The following is a 19,086-nucleotide window of genomic DNA, read 5'->3' as shown; positions in this document are numbered from 1 at the left end:
GGATAGATTGACGATATTGCTGGGTGGGTTAGGGGTATCACGGTTGTGGCCCCATGTGGCAGGTAGGAGTTTAGACAGCTTACAGTCCTTTTTCCTTTGTAGAGAGGTGAAGTGGGTAATGTAGATCTCCTGTCTTTCAATAGAGTAACTGAAAGTTTGGGTGTTAAGAGCTGATAGGTCAGTGGTCCAGTCCCCTCAATACGGTTTCACCATTTCCACTCGCTAAACTCCCTCCCACCCTTCTGGGCTCCTGGAGCAGGGGACTGAGCCTGAGCCCAGACACGGACACTGCAACTTTACTCCAGACCAAGCTGCGTGATCCTGATTAATCCGACACGGGCCAGCCGAGAGTGTTTCATTGCACTGGAGATGTAGCCTAATGTTACGTCTACACTGTGATTAACACACCCAGGGCACCTGTCCCAAAGCCCGGGTCAGCTGACTCAGGGTTATGGAGCTGGGGCTGCAAGACTATAAAATTACAATGCAGACAAATGGGCTTGAACCCAACCTCTGAGGCCCCATGAGGGGTGAGGGTTTCTGAACCCAGGCTTCAGCATGAACACAAATATCTGCACCACAGTTTTTAGCCCCTCAGCTTTACGTCCAGGAGCCCAAGTCAGATGACCCAGGCCAGCCCTGCTGCCATCTTTATCCCAGGAGAGATGGACTCTAAGAGTACGTCTCCACTGCAATGTAAGCCCAGGTGTGGCACGCTGTGCTCAAAGCAGCACCTGGAAGCCCCATATTCACCACTCTCATATAATGATGCCATGGTTTGTACAAAGTCTGCCTGGTGAAGTATCATTTCAAAAGTCTTGATCTGTTGAACATTAATATCATGTTGGCTTGTGTGTGCTCGCATTGGTTGGGAAGTTATGAAGTTTTGCTCTGTGTGCGTTACTGAAATATGTTATGAGGTTGGGAAATACCCCCCACCAGCCTTTCAGGTGCGACAAGGGAGGCGCCAGACTCGCTGCTGGCCCATTGAAGGGATCCACACTCCAAAGGACTATCCCAGGAACCGTGTACAATGCAGGCTTCTCCGAGATAGCACAGAGACAATGGACACTGCTTGACTCACATCATAGCAAAGGAGCTTCCTAGCAAATTGGAAGAAACTATGAAAGAGAGGAAGAGACATCATGACTTGGCCTCTCTCCCCCACAACTCAGCAGCTGGAAACACACCTGGAGGACAAAGACTGAACTGAACTGACTCAGAAATCAGAAGAGAATAATAACAATAATACTTGCAAACCAAAGTCCCCAAACAGACTAGTATTGGTTTTTCAGCAGAAAATTTGCAGTTTGGGGAATTTTGTTTTCTCAGTCAGACTTTGCCAAGGGAAGCAGGGAGAAAATGTTTGAGTTGCCTCCTTCAGAGCAGCTTGGCCTAGACACTAGCTCTGGTTCACTGCTCTGGCCTTGCTCGGGGTGAGGGTATTTTAATAATTTGGGCAGGTCCCAGGGTGTTTGGGGGAGATGATGAGGATGTTCCCTTTTGAGATAAAAACTAAGAAATACAGCACTAGAGAATTTTTTTTTAAAGAAATCTGGGATTTAGACATTTTATTTTAAGCAAGGGAGTTCTGAGTTTCTGTTTGCAAGAAGGAACATTGTTTGATCTGTCACTGTACCAAAAGGGGACATGGTTGTCTACAAAGGAGGGGGTGATGACTAAATGCATCCGATGAGGATGGGATTCGAACCCATGCGTGCAGAGCACAATGGATTAGCAGTCCATCACCTTAACCACTCGGCCACCTCATCTGAGCTGTCAAGCAAAAGACAGGAATAGAAATCTAAGGCCAGCAGAGCTAGGGACAATAAGGAGATTTTAAATACTAAGCGGAAGCAGAAGCTGAATGAGCTCCCCCCTCACACCTAGTGAGGAGCTGGGGGAAAGACTTCAGGAACAGACCGTGTTTGCACAGACACACGTACTCTGCCTAGGTATGCAGCATGATGGGGCCACTTTCCCAAAATTACCAGTTTTGGTGGTGTTGGGTTACAAATCACTTTAGGATTGAGTGGAATGAAATGTTATTATCCTTCCTGCATGAGTGAGGGGCAGCAGAACATACCTAGTTGGTCCTGATGGAGGGGTAGGTGGGTGAGGAATAGCTTTTATTGGACTTTGTAGAAGTGATTGAGAACATCACCCTAAACCAGTGGTCCCCAAACATTTCACACTGTGCCCTCTTAGCCATGGCTGTGGCCCCGCGGAAGCTGCAGTCAAGAACCGAGGCTGGGAGTGGGGCTGTTGCTTGCTGGGGAGAGGGGTGCAGACAGGGGTTAGGGGGTCGAGGCCGAGCAGGGAGTCAGACCCCCAGGCTGAGGGTGGGGTTGGGGAAGAGCTGGGGCAGAGTGGAGCTGAGTGCTGCTCCCTCCATGGGGGCTGGCTCGGACCCTGAGGTGCCCCCATGAATGTTCCTCTGTGTCCCCCTAGGAGTCATTCCCCACATTTTGGGGACCACTGAACCCTACTCGCTAATCAGGGGCTAGTGATGCCAAAGCCCAGGGAAAGGGAGAACAAGTGTGGGGGCTCCAGCACTGGAACCATGTGAATGGGCTGCCTGAGAGGGGCAATGGCTGGTGGCCCAGGGAGTTAAGGGCAAAGGGGGCACAGGAGGGGGCAGGAGTTAGGGAGGTGCAAGGGCTGGGAGTGCAGAAGCTAGCGGTAAAGGGGGAGTGGAGATCGTCCAGGGGCAACGGGGAAGTGCCAAAGTACAAGCTTTGCCCAGGGCACCATTTCCCCTAATGCTGGTCTGAGCAAACAATTGGAAATGACCCTTCAGTGAGACCAGAACCATCGTGTAGAAAAGCCCCTTTGTTAAGTGGTGGTGGTGGCTGAGGGCTTAGGGAGATGGGTTAGAAAACAACGGGCGTCTTTCTGTGGAGGTTGGATTCTTGCCTGCTAGGCAAGGCTGGTGTGTGGTGTCTCCATGGCTGCACGTTCAGTGTCTGATCTGCCACAGGGAGCCAAGTCTAGACATATTCAGAGGCTCTATGCCAGGGTTTCTCCAACTTCTTTTCACTGCAACCCCCTTCTGCTAAAAAAAACCTTACTACATGGCCCTGGAAAGAGGGACCAAGCCCCTCCACACTGGGCAGAGGCAGGGGACACAAAGCCTGAGCCCTGCCCCAGTTGGGGGAGGGCAAAACCAGAGCTTGAGGGATTCAGCCCTGGGTGGTGGGGCTCAGACTTCTGGCTTCAGCCCCAGGCCCCAACAAGTCTAATGCCAGCCCTGGTGACCCCATTAAAACAGGCTCACATCCCACTTTAGGGTCCTGACACACAGTTTGAGAACCACTGCTCTATGCTGAGGGGAGAGAGTTTTCCTGGGGGTGCAGTTAATCCACTTCCCAAGAGGTGGCAGCTATGTCAGTGGGAGAAGCTATATCGGTGGGTGTGCAAGCTGTGGTGTTTACCACATTTAAGAAGTTTAATCAAACCCCATTTTTAAAACCACCTGTGGTTTGGGAATGGCAAAGGACCTCGATGAAGCAGGGTCTGTCCTTCAAAGTGCTGGACATCACAGTTCCATACTCCTGTTGTCATGGGGATATTGCTCAGTGTTACAGTGCTTGACTGCAGTTTATGTAGTCTTCAGTTCAAACCCCCATGTTCTCTTATAACCCTCTTTCTTTTTTTTTAAAAAAGGAAAACATTTCCATTTCCATTCTCCATTATGTTCAGGAGCTCCACTATACGGGGGTGCTTGATATCAATGTAAACACTCAACATTTCGCTGTCCAAATGCATAAAAACCTAGCAAAGCTGTTCATCAGCTGAAATCAGTTCCAGTCCTCTAAGTGTCTAGTTTATGTTTTCATCAGTTAAACAAAGGGATCATATGAATGTACATTTGCAGATCCCTCTTCTCCTGGAGCTGTGCTGTGCAGAAGAACAAGAGCCACATCCAGCTGCAGTTCAGGAATCTGATGACCAAAGAGCCACGAAGTGTTCTGAGGGCTGGAGAAAAATGCCTTCTAGTGAGCTATTGAACGAGCTCAACCTGTTTAGCTTATCAAAAGAAGATTGAAAGGTGACTTCATTGAAGTGTTGAAGGGCCTTAATGGAGACAAAAGATTGGGTATTAAAGGGCTTTTTAATCGAGGAGAGAAAGGCATAACAAGACCCAATGGCTGGAAGGTGAAAAGAGACAAATTCATATTAGGAATAAGACACAAATATTCAACAGCGAGGATGATTCACCGCAGGAACAAGCTACCAAGGAAAGTGGTGGATTCACCATCTCCTGATGTCATCTAAAGGAGACTGTTATGTCCTAGGGGCAGCCGGTGTAGGAAGCAATCACTTGAGGCCAGAGAGCAGACAGCTAACCAAAACCTCCATTTTATTTACAGACACAGAGAGCTCACTCAGCCGGTTGAAACCAGCTGAGCTATCCCTTAATAGTCTAACTCAGTTGCCATAGTAACAAAACCCATGACAACCAAATACACAACATATTCCTCCCCCCCTAATAAGAACATCCCCAAAATAAAACACACACTAAACTAGAGAAGGAGGGTAGACTGCCTCCATTCCCGGCTAAACCCTGGGGATTATTTTGCCCCATAACCGTGGGTTCGCCCTAACTAAAGATCCAGCCGATGAGGAGGCCTTCTGTCTCTAGGTGGATTACGGCGAACTTCTGGTGTTGTTGCACCCGAAAGTACTAGGGGCTCAGGGTCCGCAGCACGAATAGGTGAGGAGGTGGTATCAGCTCGTGCTGGGCAAAGGGGTATCTCAGCTGCCGGCGGTAATGGAGGAGAACAGTCAGGAACAGGTGACTCATGATTCGGTGTCTCACCAGGAGGGGTGAAGTCAGACCCCTCAACTGCAGATGCGTCCTGAAGACTGGCATGACCTGGCAACAGCTGATCTACATGTCGCCGCCAGGTAAGATTCTCTGCAGTCCGGACTGTATAGGAAACAGGTCCTGTTTGAGTGATGACTGTGGCCGGGACCCATTTAGCTCTGGAAGTATAATTCCGAGCCAAAACTGGCTGTCCTGGGCTAAAGGTTCGGTCTTTTGCTCTGGGTGCCTGTCTGATGACTTGATATTGCTGCTGATGTTGCACAGTTTGTCTGGGTTCAGAAGGTTTCAGCAGATCAAAGCAAGTGCGCAGCTGTCGTCCCATCATTAGAAAGGCTGGGGAAGCCTGGGCCGTAGCATGAGGTGTGTTTCTATAGGAAAGTAAGAAGGTATCCAGACGCTTTTGAATGGAGTGTTGTCCCTTTGCTGATTTCAAAGCGTTTTTCATTGTCTGCACAAATCTTTCAGCTAATCCGTTGGTGGACGGATGATATGGTGCTGACGTGATGTGGTGTATCCCATTTGCCTTCATAAAATTTTGAAACTCCTGAGAGACGAACTGCGGTCCGTTGTCGCTCACAAGTTGTTCTGGCAGACCAAAACGACTAAAGAGTCCTCGTAGTTTTTGAATAGTACTCTCTGCAGTAGTGGACTGCATTATAGAGACTTCTGGCCATTTAGAATGGGCATCTATTGCCACCAAGAACATGCTTCCTTCAAGGGGGCCAGCAAAGTCAATGTGAATACGTTGCCACGGGTTTTCAGGCCAGTCCCATGGGTGTAGGGGTGCCAACTGGGGTGCATTTCTTACACCCTGACATGACATACAAGCTTTTGCCTTCTCTTCAATAGCACTGTCCAATCTAGGCCACCAAAAATAGCTTCGTGCAATTTTCTTCATGCGCACTATTCCACAGTGACCGGAATGTAGCTGTTCTAACATCTGTGATCTCAGGGGTGGTGGAATAATGACACGCCTCCCCCACAACAAACAACCAGATTGGACCGATAACTCCGTCCGCCTGGACATGTAGGGAACAAGGTCGGGTGAGACCGGAGAGGTTTGTCGAGATTTTCCATGCATCACCAGGTCCATAACTTGGGATAATACTGGGTCAACGCGGGTTGCCTTCTTTATCTGAGTAGCAGTGATGGGTGTATTCTCTACCTGTTCAAAGTAGAAGATTTCCTTTTGGGCACTATCTTGATGTTTGACCGGTAAAGGCAACCTTGAGAGGCCATCTGCATTGCCGTGCAGAGTGGATTTCCGATATTTGATTTCATATGTGTGTGCAGAAAGTATCAATGCCCAACGTTGCATACGACTAGCAGCTAATGGGGGAATGCCTGTGTAGGGTCCAAAAATTGATGTCAGAGGTCGATGGTCTGTAAGAAGAGTAAACTTTCGCCCAAACAGGTACTGATGAAACTTCCTAATTCCAAAAACAATTCCTAATGCATCACGTTCGATTTGGGCGTAGTTAGTTTCTGCTTTGCTTAGAGTGCGTGAAGCAAAAGCAATAGGTCTTTCTTCTCCCGAAGGCATAATGTGTGACACGACCGCTCCCACTCCATAAGGGGAAGCATCGCAGGCCAATTGCAGGGGTAAGGATGGATCAAAGTGCGTTAGAACTTCAGAATTTAACAATGCATCCTTAGCTTTGTTAAATGCAACATCACAGGCTTCAGTCCACTTCCAGGCCTTGTTCTGCCCAAGGAGCTCATGAAGTGGTTTTAGCAGTGTGGCTAACTGTGAGATGAACTTTCCATAATAGTTCAGTAGTCCTAGAAATGAGCGCAGCTGGCTTACATTTCGAGGTGGGGGAGCCTCCACAATAGCTTTAACTTTTGCAGGGGCCTTATGAAGACCTGCAGAATCGATGATGTGTCCCAAATATTCAACAGAGGGCTTGAAGAATTCACACTTGTCTTTGCGAACTCGTAGGCCATACTCTTCCAGTCTTTGTAGGGTAGCCTCTAAATTCTTTAAGTGATCCTCTTCATTTCTTCCAGTGACCAGGATATCATCCAGATAGCACTGAACTCCTGACAAGCCACACAAGATCTGGTCCATAGCCCTCTGGAACAGGGCGGGAGCCGATGTGATTCCGAAGGGTAGGCGACAGTATCGATAAAGCCCCTTATGAGTCACAATAGTCAACAGTTCTTGGGACTTTTCATCGACGTGCATCTGTAAATATGCTTGACTCAGATCAATCTTACTGAACTTTTGTCCCCCAGCCAGGCCTGCGAAGAGGTCATCGATGCGGGGAAGCGGGTATTGCTCTGCACACAACACTGGGTTGACAGTGACTTTAAAATCACCGCAAATCCGGAGAGAGCCATCTTTCTTCACTATTGGAACGATAGGAGTGGCCCATGAGCTATGGGTAACTGGTATTAGGACTCCATTGGTGACCAGGCGCTCCAGGTCTGCTTCAACTTTTGGCCTGATGGCATATGGCACAGTTCGGGCTTTCAGATATTTTGGTGGACTGCCAGGTTTAATGTTCAATGTCACAGTGATTCCCTTCATACTTCCCAAATCATCTCCAAAAACAGCAGCATGTTTCCTTAGTATAGGGGTTAGACTGGTTTCTTCTTTAGTCATCCGGTGCACTTCTGCCCAGTTCAGCTGAATCTTCCCAAGCCAAGACCTACCCATTAAGGCTGGGTAGTTACCTCTCACCACAAACAGTGGCAATTTAGCCGCCCGTCCATTGAGCTCCACCTTAACATCAATAGTGCCCAACATGGGCACAGCTTCACCTGTATACGTCTTCAGAACAGTTTTTGTTTCCTTAAGCGGAAGATGCTGTAGCTTTTCCTTATAAACAGTCTCAGGAACCAGTGAGACAGCTGCACCGGTGTCTAGTTCCATGCGTATAGGTTTGCCCTCCAATAAGGGGGTTACCCAGTATTCATGTGAGCCTGCTGCCAAAGACAAAACATGCAGTGGCACTTCCTCTTGTGAGGAGGTGTCACCTTGATCATCCTGGGTCTGCTCTAGGGTATGCAAGGTTCCTCTTTTTGTCGGCCAGACCACAGGCCTCTTTTTCTTTTGTTTACAGGCACACTCAATGTGTCCCTTTTTGCCACAGTGTCGACACACCAGGTCCTTACACCAGCATTCTGATGCCTGGTGACCCAGCTTACCACAGCGGTAACATTCTTGACTCTGCACAGTTTTGTGGGTCGGTTCTTGTGACACCTTTTGCACCCTAGGGGGTGCACCGATGTATTGTGCCTCCCTTGTAGCCAGTTCCATGGAGACAGCAATATCAACAGCCTTCTGTAATGTAAGCTGAGCCTCTGTCAGTAGGCGCTTCCGTATAGCTTCACTGCAGAGGCCACACACTAACCTGTCACGCAGGGCATCATTTAACGTCTCTTTAAATTCACAGTGTTCTGCTAGCTTTTTTAAAATGGCTACAAATTGTACAACTGTTTCATCTTCCTTTTGGTCTCTTTTGTGGAACCTATATCTTTCAGCAATTACCAGTGGTTTTGGGGAGAAATGAGACCCCAGGATTTCCACAATATCACTGTAAGATTTAGTCTCAGGCTTAACAGGGTGTAGTAAGCTTTGTAGCAGAGAGTAGGTTTTAGCCCCTACAACAGTTAAGAATATTGGCACCTTCTTCGCTTCTGTAATGTCATTTGCAATACCAAAAAGCTCAAAATGCTCAGTATACACATGCCACTGCTCTGTATTCTCATCAAAAGGCTCCAGGGGCCTGGTCAGAGTAGCCATGATTTTTAGTTTCACTTTCACAGTCACTGCAAACAAGCAGCTTTTTTTCTTTGTTTGGTCTTTACCTTGACTTCTACTTCCTTCTGTTACTGGAGCAGCACCAGGATCCCATCCTCGTCACCAGTGTTATGTCCTAGGGGCAGCCGGTGTAGGAAGCAATCACTTGAGGCCAGAGAGCAGACAGTTAACCAAAACCTCCATTTTATTTACAGACACAGAGAGCTCACTCAGCCGGTTGAAACCAGCTGAGCTATCCCTTAATAGTCTAACTCAGTTGCCATAGTAACAAAACCCATGACAACCAAATACACAACAGAGACTAGATGCCTTTCTGGAATGTGTTTGCCCCAAAAGTAGCTCTGGTGTCATACAGGAGGCCTATGATATGCAGGGGGTCAGATTAGATGCTCTAATGGTCTCTTCTGGCCATAAAGTCGACTAATTTCTGAAAAACTGAGTGTAGCATTGGGAGCAGTGTTCAATGTTTTCCTGTCTAGCTGGCTTGCTTCCTAGAACAAACACTCCTTGAGTGGGGTGATCCACAGGGAGTAGCTCAAACCTCCAAAGTGCCTGGGCAGGGGCAGGACATTAGCACAGCAAGGGACGGGTGTGGCAGTGACATCACAAAGGCTTTTTGCAGGACCTCAGACTATTGGTCCAAGATGGTGGGGAGGTGGTGACCTCACAGAGAGATGCTGACATCAGCCAGGCAGGACAGGGGCGAGGGGCCAGGGAAACCTCAGAGACCCCTGTGGCTTTGCTTCAGCAAGTCTCCTTCTCCAGGTCTCTCTTTGAGGACTGAGGGAGTATTCGGGTTCACGGACGTGAGCGCCAGGAGGAACCTCTTTCGAGTTTTCTCCTTCCCTTTAGTGATTTTACTAGAAAACAGCCGTCCCTGTTTAGAAGGTAAGAGCCTCCTTGAGGTTTGAAACCTGTTCAGTCTGATCCATCTGGTGACAGTTGAATTCTAGGCATGGAAAACACGAGCTTAAGGAGGCAGAATTTTATTCTGCACCTGGGATTTTGTCCCATAGAATCACTGTGGTCATTAGGGTTTGTCCTTTTTGTTTCACCTTTTCCTCCATCCCTCCCTCCTTTCTCTTCGTCTCTTGCTTCTTTTGTCTTTTCACCTGTTCCCCTCCGAACACCAGGAGCAGTGTGTGTGTGTGTTTTGCGGGGGAGTGCTCTGCAGCTCCCACTGTGGGAGGTCCACCCAAAAATGTGGGGCTGAAATAGTGCTCGGGCAGTGATCCCCACCGGTGACCTGGGCCATCCTTTGGGCTCTCTGGTGAGAACCCTCAGCCTCCCGCCCTCAGTCTCTACCCTGATTGGCTGAGCAGGGGGTTATTGACAGGGAGGAGACTCAGGTCCTTGTTCTTCTCTTTTAAAACCAAGTAAATAAGTCATAACCAGTCATATGTTTGACAAATTTTGCTGCTTTCTGCATTAATTGTCTCTGAGCAGTTCATGATTCTCTCTAACATTGCAGTTCTCCTCATATACTTGCTGAATAATTACTGTGCACTGTTGTTGGTCTGGAGCTCATCTGAGAGCACTTTATTCAGGTCATTCAATGTCTGAAATTCAAGATCCGATGGTTAGTTTGAAAATCAGGGCTCTTGGGTCCTATTCCCAACTCTGCCACTGGCTGGACGTGTGACCTAAGACAAGTTAATTCTCCTTTCGCAGCCTTAGCTTCTCCCTCTTTCAAGTAGGGATAATAATGATCCGCTCCTACCTACCTCACAGTGGGTGGAGGATGGGAATCCATTGGAGAGTGTCACTAGTAGTAGTGCATAATATGAAGTGTCCTATCACGTTTACTCAGAGCAGATTATGACATAATAGAATAGCTGAAATAGTCTATTGCATTTGTATTTTTTTTATTTTGCAATTGTTAAGAGCAGCAACTACTTAGCTCAGACTGAAGCATCTTATCTAATGTTTGTGATCTAAGTGTCTCCTCTTTGTGTGTGATGAGACAATTTAACACACTGTGACAAACAGGAGATGCTTTTGTTTTGCAACAAAATATTTTTGCAAAGAACTTTCATCCCACTTGTTTTGATTTCGAGAAACAAACTGGTTTAGTCTGAAGGGGATTTTCTGACATTGAGCAGGCGCAGTGTGTCCCGTGACACCCGCCCACTATACAGCGGCCCCTGCGGAGGGCACCCTTGCTGCAGCTGGTTCTGCTGGCGCCCTGTGGTTGCCCTCGTTTGTCCAGGAACAAGCCTCAGGTGAGCTGAAAAGAATCCTGTCCAACTGAGTCTGGCAGCCACCATCATGTAGCCAGAAGTCCCCACACCTGTTGGGGAAAAAAAACAGCCACCAGAAAGTGGTCCATTGTCTCATGCGGTGCCAGAGCCTGACACAGCGCCCGTGGGCAACCTTTGCTCTGCACACGCCGGCTGGTTCCCATGGAAGATGTGTCTCTGCACGTCTCGGTACTTAAAAGGTACCTGTGCCACTGGCAGATACTTTAAGGCTCCCGTCAGTGAGTTCTGGGGACAGTTGCTCACTTTCAGTGAATGTAACTGTATGTGCAGCTCTGTGCAGTCACATTTGATAGATGTTTGGTAATTAAATTATACAAGAGGGTCAGGTAAAGTGGCTACTACCACCACTATGTTTTGTCCCGCAAAGCCTTTACAGCCATTCTGAGGGGAAATGGGCCCTTTGCCCACAGAATGTTCTATAGGAGACGGCTGCAAGCAGCAGGCGGAGAGATAATCTCATCAAAATGATTTGACTCCTGGGTAATGTAAGCAAAATCACTAAAGGAATGTCCAGGGTTTCTATTGGAACTTAACTTGCCTGCCCCTGGCTGGCTCTGGTTGTACAAGATGGACGTGCAATCGGGGTACAGTTGTGTTAAAAAGAGTAATCGCAGGGTCCCACCTGGGATGCATCCCCCCCCCCCCCCGAGTCCCTTGCCAGGGGCCCCAGATACCCCTCAAAGCCCCACCGGGCAGGGAATCCCCACCAGACCATGGCTGCCAGGTTGGGAATCCCAAAGGGTTCCCCCAACTAACAGCCCCCAGCAGCCAGGGACACCCCCCGCCTCCAAGGGAACCCTCCACTGGGAACTCAGTCCCTCACTGTCTGCCTAGGAGCAACCCCCTGCCCCCAAGCAGGATCTGCCCTGCCATTTGTCTGGGACCCCCTGATGCTTTACAGTGGGACCCCTCACTCTGCTTGCCTAGCATCCCCTGACCTAGTGCCAGGGATCCCCCCCACCCCCAGCTCTGTCCCCTGAGCATGGCAACGATCCCAGGAGCCAGCGGGGGAAGCCCAGACAGAGCCCCTGGCACAGCATCAGGCTCCCTCTAACCCCCTGTCCCGCCTCCCCAAGAGACGCCCACCTCTGCTGTTCTGCAGCCAACAGGCTCCCAGCGATACCCACCTCCAGGACCCACAGCCTCAGGGCTGGGCACATCAGAACCCACCCCTCCAAACCTCCAGAACCCCCTGCCCAGTCACCCAGAGGCCTCCCCCTCCCACAATGCCCCTTCAGCTCCAGCTGCAATCTCCCCACACAGACACCCCATCCCATACCCCAGCAACAGTTACCTCACTGTGTCTGCTAAGTGGATAGAAAGTTATCACTGCCCCCTGCTGGCCAGTCACACGGGCAGAGGGATCCCTGGGGGGTGCTGCTTCAACAGGAGAATGGAAGGCCTGGCGGGTAAGAAAGGCAAGTAATGTCCATGGCCTGTCACTAGCAAATAGTGGCCACCATGGATCCACCCCAGAGGTGGCTACAGCTTCGCACTGCGGGAATCAACCCCTCCCAGAAACCATTTGCCATGGGGAGCCGAGAGAGCGGATCATGGGGGGGGGGCGAATCTCCCCGGATGTTACAGCCCGAGCGAGACCCCGAGAGAGACACGGGGCCGAACCGGAGAGACTCTGTACCGGGGGCGAGAGGCGCAAACAGGGACAGGAGCCAGTTAACTCCCCGCCGACCCCGCAACTCCGGCTTCTCCCCCCGCACAGGGACCCCGGGGCCCAGGCTCCGCCCCCCCCATCCCAGGTTCCCCGGAGCAGAGTCACGTGCCCCCCCCCCCCGGGGTCTCTCACTCACCGGCTCACACGGAGGCGGCAGCAGCAGCTTTGTTCTCCCGCCCCCAGCAGGGCTCGCACGGAGCATGCGCAGTTCCAGCTACTGACCCCTCCCTCACCCGGGCTGGAGAGGGCGGACGCGCCCCCGGGGCAGGCTGGGAGATGTAGTTCCGGACGCTCCCTGGAGCGGAAGTGACGTCGGTCAGGGAGGCGGAGCGCGGGGTGCTGCGGTTCTGCCTGGCTCGTGCGGAGCCGTTGGTGCCTCTCCCGGGGCTGGAGAAGGGTTTGTGCCGCAGGGGCTCTGGGCATGCGCAGATCGCGGCGGGAGAGACCTTCATTAACCCCCCCCCCGTGCCCGGCCCGGGCCCCGCCCCCGCTGCGGAGCTGCAGCCTCCAGGTCCCGGCGCGGGGCCGGCCGGGGGGGTCCCGGGGGGGCTGGGAAAGGGGCGGGGGGGAGGAGCCGGTGACCCCCGAGGAGCGGGGAGAGAAAGGGGGGGGGCTGAGACCCCCTCGGATTTACCGCTGCCCCCCCCGTGGGGACCCCCCGCCCCCCCCGTCCTGCCCCCTTTCTCCCTAGAGAGCCACGAGCAGCCCCCAGGGTGACCCCCCTCCCCCCACCCCTGAGAAGTTCCCTGTCCCCCCCCCCCCGATTGTGCCCCATTTTCTCTCCCCTTCGCCAGTGGCCAGTTCAGAGCTCGGGTTTGGGGGGTTTCCCCCCATTTCCCCTGCAGGGATTTGTCCTTGTGCGGGTGGGAAATGGTCCCCCCCCAGTGATTCCTGAGCTGGGCAGAGGGTGAATGGGCAGAGGCTGGGGGGGCCCTGAGACAGGGACACCTCTGGGGGGGCCTCTCTCTGCTGGCAACGGGGCCTGGGAAGGGCCAGGAAGGGGGGGAGGAGCAAGTGTCCCCCATGGAGACGGCCCAGCCCCAGGTTTCCCAGTCCAGCTACTCCCCCCTCCCCCACCCTGCCCAATCCAGCAGCCCCCCCCCCCCCCCCAGTTACATTCCCAGACCCCACATCCAGTGACTTTCTCAGTCACAGCCGGCGACCTTCTGACTCCAGCCCCACTCCTCGAAAATCTTCCCGCTTTTCTCTCCAGGTGTGTGACTGAGATCAGGGCTCTTATCGTACTGAGCGTGGCCCTGTTCTGCCAGGTGCTGCAGAGACCCCAACTGAGATCTGGGCCCTGTTCTGCCAGGCGCTGCAGAGACCCCAACTGAGATCTAGGCCCTGATCTGCCAGGCGCTGCAGAGACCCCAACTGAGATCTGGGCCCTGTTCTGCCAGGTGCTGCAGAGACCCCAACTGAGATCTAGGCCCTGATCTGCCAGGCGCTGCAGAGACCCCAACTGAGATCTGGGCCCTGTTCTGCCAGGTGCTGCAGAGACCCCAACTGAGATCTGGGCCCTGTTCTGCCAGGCGCTGCAGAGACCCCACGTGAGATCAGACCCCACTGTTGTGCCAGGTAAAACTGAGACCTGGACCGAGATCACGGCCCCTCCTTGTGTCAGGCAGTGCACCACTGTGGCCCAAACTGCTGCTTCCATTGTGCTGGGCACTTCAGAGACCTCGACTGAGATCTGTGTCCCCATTGGGTCTGGCATTGCACTGACCCCGACCCAGATCACGCCCCACCACTGAAGTGGCCACTGCACTGACCCTGACAGAGATCCTGGCCCCACATTTTGCCAGGCGCTGCAGGGGCCCTAAACAAAATCTGGGTTCCTGTAATGCCGGGAGTTGCAGAGACTCTGACTGAGATCAGTCCCCGTGTTGGTCAGGGCTCTGCGCAGACACTGACCAAGGTCAGGGTCCCCATTGTGACAGGAGCTCAACAGACACCCAGGGTATCTCTACCCTGCCGTTAAAACCCCCCAGCTGGCCCATGTCAGCTGCCTCAGGCTCACAGGGCTCAGGCGAAGGGGCTGGTTAATTGCCGGGTAGATGTCTGGGCTCGGGCTGGAGCCAGGCTGTAGGACCCTGCGAGGTGGGAGGGTGCCAGACCTTGGGCTGCAGCCCCAGCCGGAACATCGACACCACCATTAAACAGCCCTGCAGCCTGAGCCGTGTGAGCCCAAGTCAGCGGGCACGGGCCAGCCGCCGGTGTCTGACTGCAGTGTAGACGTGCCCACAGGGACAGAGAGGCCTTGCCACAAAAAGCTCAGAGGCTAAATAGGCCAATGGTGGGAGGCGACTCTCCCTTTTACAGATGGGGAAACTGAAGCTCTGAGAGCTGAAGTAATTTGCTCAAGTTTCCATGGAGAATTTGGGGCAAAACTGGGAACTGAACGCAGATTGTTAGAATTCTTGCCTCTCCCCTTAACCCCAAGCCCAGCGTGTGTGTGTACAGCTTGTTTTGAGCTGTGTCTGCCTTGCATTGGCTTCCAAGGGAGGCTGTGGCATTTCCTTCACTGGAGGTTTCTAAGACCAGGTTAAAGATACACCAGTCTGGGAATGTCTAGGGATACTTGGTTCTGCCTCAGCACAGGAGGCTGGAGTAGACGCCTCTCAAGATCCCTTCCAGGCCTACATTGAAATAATTCTCTTTTGTGCAGTGTCCTGTTCTACGCTGAGCTGTTTTGCATGGTGCCATTTGGAACTGTGATGCACCATGTTGTGTAGCAGTTTTATGGTGCATTGTTTTGCCTCAGCTTGTTTGGTGCCTGTGCTGTGTCGGTTTGAGTTGAGCTATTTTCCATTGTGTACTTTTGTCCTAGGATGTCGTCGTTTGCATCGTGTTGCTTTCTTTTCCTTTGTATTGTCATTCTATGCTGTGGAGTGCAGGTTGTGTTTTTCCCCCCCTGAATTGCCTGACATTATGTTGTGGTGGGTTTTATTCTGTATGTTGGGTTTTTATATGTATATATTGCATCGCATCCTAGACATGTAGGGCTAGATAAGACCTCAAGATGTCATCAAGTCCAGCTCTCTCTGCCGAGGCAGGACCAAGTCTATGTAGATTATCTCTGACAGAGCTTTGTCCTACTTGTTCTTAAAAACTTCCAGGGAAAGAGACTCCCCAGCCCCCCTTGTAAGACTATTCCAGAGCTGAAATGCCTTAGCTCTGGGGACACCCACACAGACTGTAGTGGTGAGCAGCTCTGGAGAGAGAGGAGACCCCAGTGAGTGGCAGCTGGGTAAAGAGACTGAAGTTGGGAGGAGAAACATTGATGTGTCCGAGGTCACCCAGGCTATCTGTGACTGAGCTAGAACTAGATCCCAGTTCTAGTGCCACCGTACTGCTGTTTTGGGCACTGAGGGTCTCTGCCACACTGGTGTTTTAGGCACTGGTGCAAACCTTTAGTGTAGACAGAGTTTACACTAGTGCACTCTGATTGGTACTGGTGCACCATGTCCCAGTTTGAAGGTTTGAGGTGGGGGCGGGGGGAAGTGACCTCACAGAGGCCTGGGGCTGGCTGAACAGTACAGCTGGGAAGGGAGGGGCAGCAGTGAGTGCTGGAGGTATGAGCCAGGAGCACAGCCCCACAGGGCTGGACACTGACTTCTCCTGACCCAGGGACACCCCCCCAGTGAGGTGGTTTGTCCATGGATGCACAGGCTGTCTTGGCAGGGCAGCTCAGCTGCAGTCCCTGCACAGCTCTTCCTGCAGCCTAATCCAGTGTGCTCGGGGGACCTTCCCAAGCTGCGAGTGACGGGGCTCTGGAGCTAACAGGGTCTGTTCCTGGCTCTGTCACGGACCTGTTCAGTGACCGTGGGGAAGTCATAGCCGCTCTCTCTGTAACGCTGTCTTCAGTGACTCGAGAGCACGAGCACCAGCCTCGGGCAGACGGGTAAGAAGCAGGGAACAAACCCCAAATTGGGTGTGAGGTCTGTATGGAGATTTCACCAACCTAGAATCCAGTGTAAACGCTTCAGGCGCTGTAACAGCATCAACATAGAATCACAGACAGTCCTCTTGGGTGATCCCATATATCTTTCTGAGCTCCCCCCCCCCCCAACACACACACATGCTATAAAAACTCCACTGCCCATGTGGGCCACAATAACTGGTTTTCTGCATATAAAATCCAGGGCTGGTATTAGGGGGCAGCAAGCAGGGCAACTGCCTGCGGCCCCACGCCACAGGGGCCCCCACAAAGCTACATTGCTCAGGCTTTGGCTTCAGCCCTGGTGGTGGGGCTCAGGGGCCCAGACTTCAGCCCCATGCGCTGGGACTTCAGCTTTCTGCCCTGGGCCTCAGCGAGTCTAATGCCGGCCTTGCTTGGCAGCCCCCTGAAAGCTGCTCACAGCCCCCCAGGGAGCCCCAGACCCCTGGTTGAGAACCACTGCCTTACCCCACGAATCACAGCAGTGTTCAGGTTACTGCCAGTCCCAAAGGACCAGTCACTTCCTTAGGTCAATTGAATCTTAGATCTTCCAACAAAGGCAACACTTGTAGCCAGTCCTGTCATAACCTGTATTAAGATTTATTTAAAAGGACAGGAGAGTTGTTTACAAAGTTAAAGCAGGTAATCCTATAGATGCAGACGAGTTGCAGTCTAAGATTTCAAAGGTAATAGAAGCTTCTATAATAAGCAAGCTTTGCATATTCTTTAGGACTAACCCTGGCTAGGCAGCTGGGGATCTCTTGCTTATGCCTAGGAACTTTGCCCCCCAGAGTCCAAGCAGCATACAGATAATCAGTTCCTTCTGCATGGGGTTTTTCATCACCTTCCTACCATGTGCTTTAAGCTGGAAACTCAGCTAATGGGAAGTCAAGAGCACAACAACAGTTTTGTGTCTTCGTTAACATCCCATAATAGTCTATCTGGTGTGGATGGACCTTTCCTGCCAGGCAGGGTGTAATGCATTCGGTTGCCAATCAGCACTTCACCTAGGTAAAGTCTCTCTCCTGTGTGGTGATTTACATAGTCACAGAGGCTCACAATGCAGCTAGTCAGATGTTAACCCAGGCAGCAACTCACAAGCATTCAATGAAGTCTAAACACTAAACACATTCTTATGTTCACAGTCTGTCTGAGGAGTATCTACTCATTGGGACTCACTGGGGAGCCACAGAAAGGAACAAGATGTGCTGAGGCAAGAAGGCCCAGTCTCAGCGCCCCCGGGATCATGCTTCCCAAAGGCTAAAACTAGGCCCAGCCCATGAAGGGGGCACTGCCAGGAGAGACTGGATAAAAGCTGGAGCATCCAACAACTTAGTTAACCTGAGAGAGCTGCCTTGGGGACAATGACAGGGAGAATCCCCAGAGTGACTTCTTTGATTCTGCTCTTCTCTGGCCTTTGGTTCATGGAATCACAGAACTGGAAGGGACCTCGAGAGGTAGCTAGTCCAGTCCCCTGCCCTCAAGGCAGGATGAAGTATTATCTAGACCAGGAGTGGCCAACCTGAGCCTGAGAAGGAGCCAGAGTTTACCAATGTAGATTGCCAAAGAATCCCAGTAATACGTCAGCAGCCCCCCGTCAGCTCCCACCCATGGGAAGCCACAATAATCAGAACCTCCCGCTCCCTCCCCGCACCTCCAGATCAGCTGTTCACACTATGCAAGACACTGGGGGAGGGGTAATGGAGCGAGGGCACTGCGGGCTCAGGGAAGGGGGTGGGAGGGGGTGGAGTGGAGGCAGGGCCTGTAGCTGAGTAGTGAGCACACCCAGCACGTTGGAAGGTTGGTGCCTATACAAGGAGCCGCATATTAAATTGTAAAGAGCCACATGTTGGCCACCCCGTCTAGACCATCCCTGAGAGGTGTTTGTCCAGCCTGCTCTTAAAAATCCCCAACGATGGAGATTCCACAACTTCCCTCGGCAATTTATTCCAGTGCTTAACTACCCCGACAGTTAGGGAGTTTTTCCTAATGTCCAACCTAAACCTGCCTTGCTGCAATTTAAGCCCATTGCTTTTTGTCCTGTCCAGAGGTTAAGAAGAACAATGTTTCTCCCTCCTCCTTGAAATGACCTTTTATGTACTTGAAAGCTGATCATATCTTCTCCAGACTAAACAAACGCAGTTTTTTCAGTCTTCCCTCATAGGTCATGTTCTCTAGACCTTTAATCATTTTTGTTGCTCTTCTCTGGACTTTCTCCAATTTGTCCACATCCTTCCTGAAATGTGGCACCCAGAACTGGACACAATACTCCAGTTGAGACCTAATCAGTGCGGAGTAGAGCAGAAGAATTACTTCTGGTGTCTTGCTTACAATACTGCTGCTAATACAGCTCAGAATTATACTTGCTTTTTTTGCAACAGTGTAACACTGTTGACTCATATTTAGCTTGTGATCTACTGTGACTCCCAGATCCGTTTCTGCAGTGCTCCTTCCTAGGCAGTCATTTCCTGTCTTGTATGTGTGGAGCTGATTGTTCCTTCCTAAGTGGAGTACTTTGGATTTGTCCTTATTGAATTTCATCCTGTTTACTTCAGACCATTTCTCCAGTTTGTCCAGATAATTTTGAATTTTAATTCTATCCTCCAAAGCACT

At 51.4% G+C, this 19,086-nt stretch overlaps 1 non-coding gene across 1 annotated transcript; it reads right to left on the bottom strand.

Moving 5' to 3' along the window:
• Positions 1-1,690: 1,690 nt before the first annotated feature.
• Positions 1,691-1,772, bottom strand: TRNAS-GCU. Its single transcript has one exon. It is a non-coding gene; the product is annotated as a tRNA-Ser (tRNA).
• Between the last annotated feature and the right edge of the window lie 17,314 nt (positions 1,773-19,086).

The sequence above is a fragment of the Mauremys mutica genome, unplaced genomic scaffold, assembly GCF_020497125.1.
Source record: "Mauremys mutica isolate MM-2020 ecotype Southern unplaced genomic scaffold, ASM2049712v1 Super-Scaffold_100292, whole genome shotgun sequence".
In the NCBI taxonomy this organism is placed as follows: Eukaryota; Metazoa; Chordata; order Testudines; family Geoemydidae; genus Mauremys; species Mauremys mutica.
The sequence above is the reverse complement of the archived record's forward strand: the minus strand, read 5'-3'. Positions and strand labels throughout refer to the sequence as shown.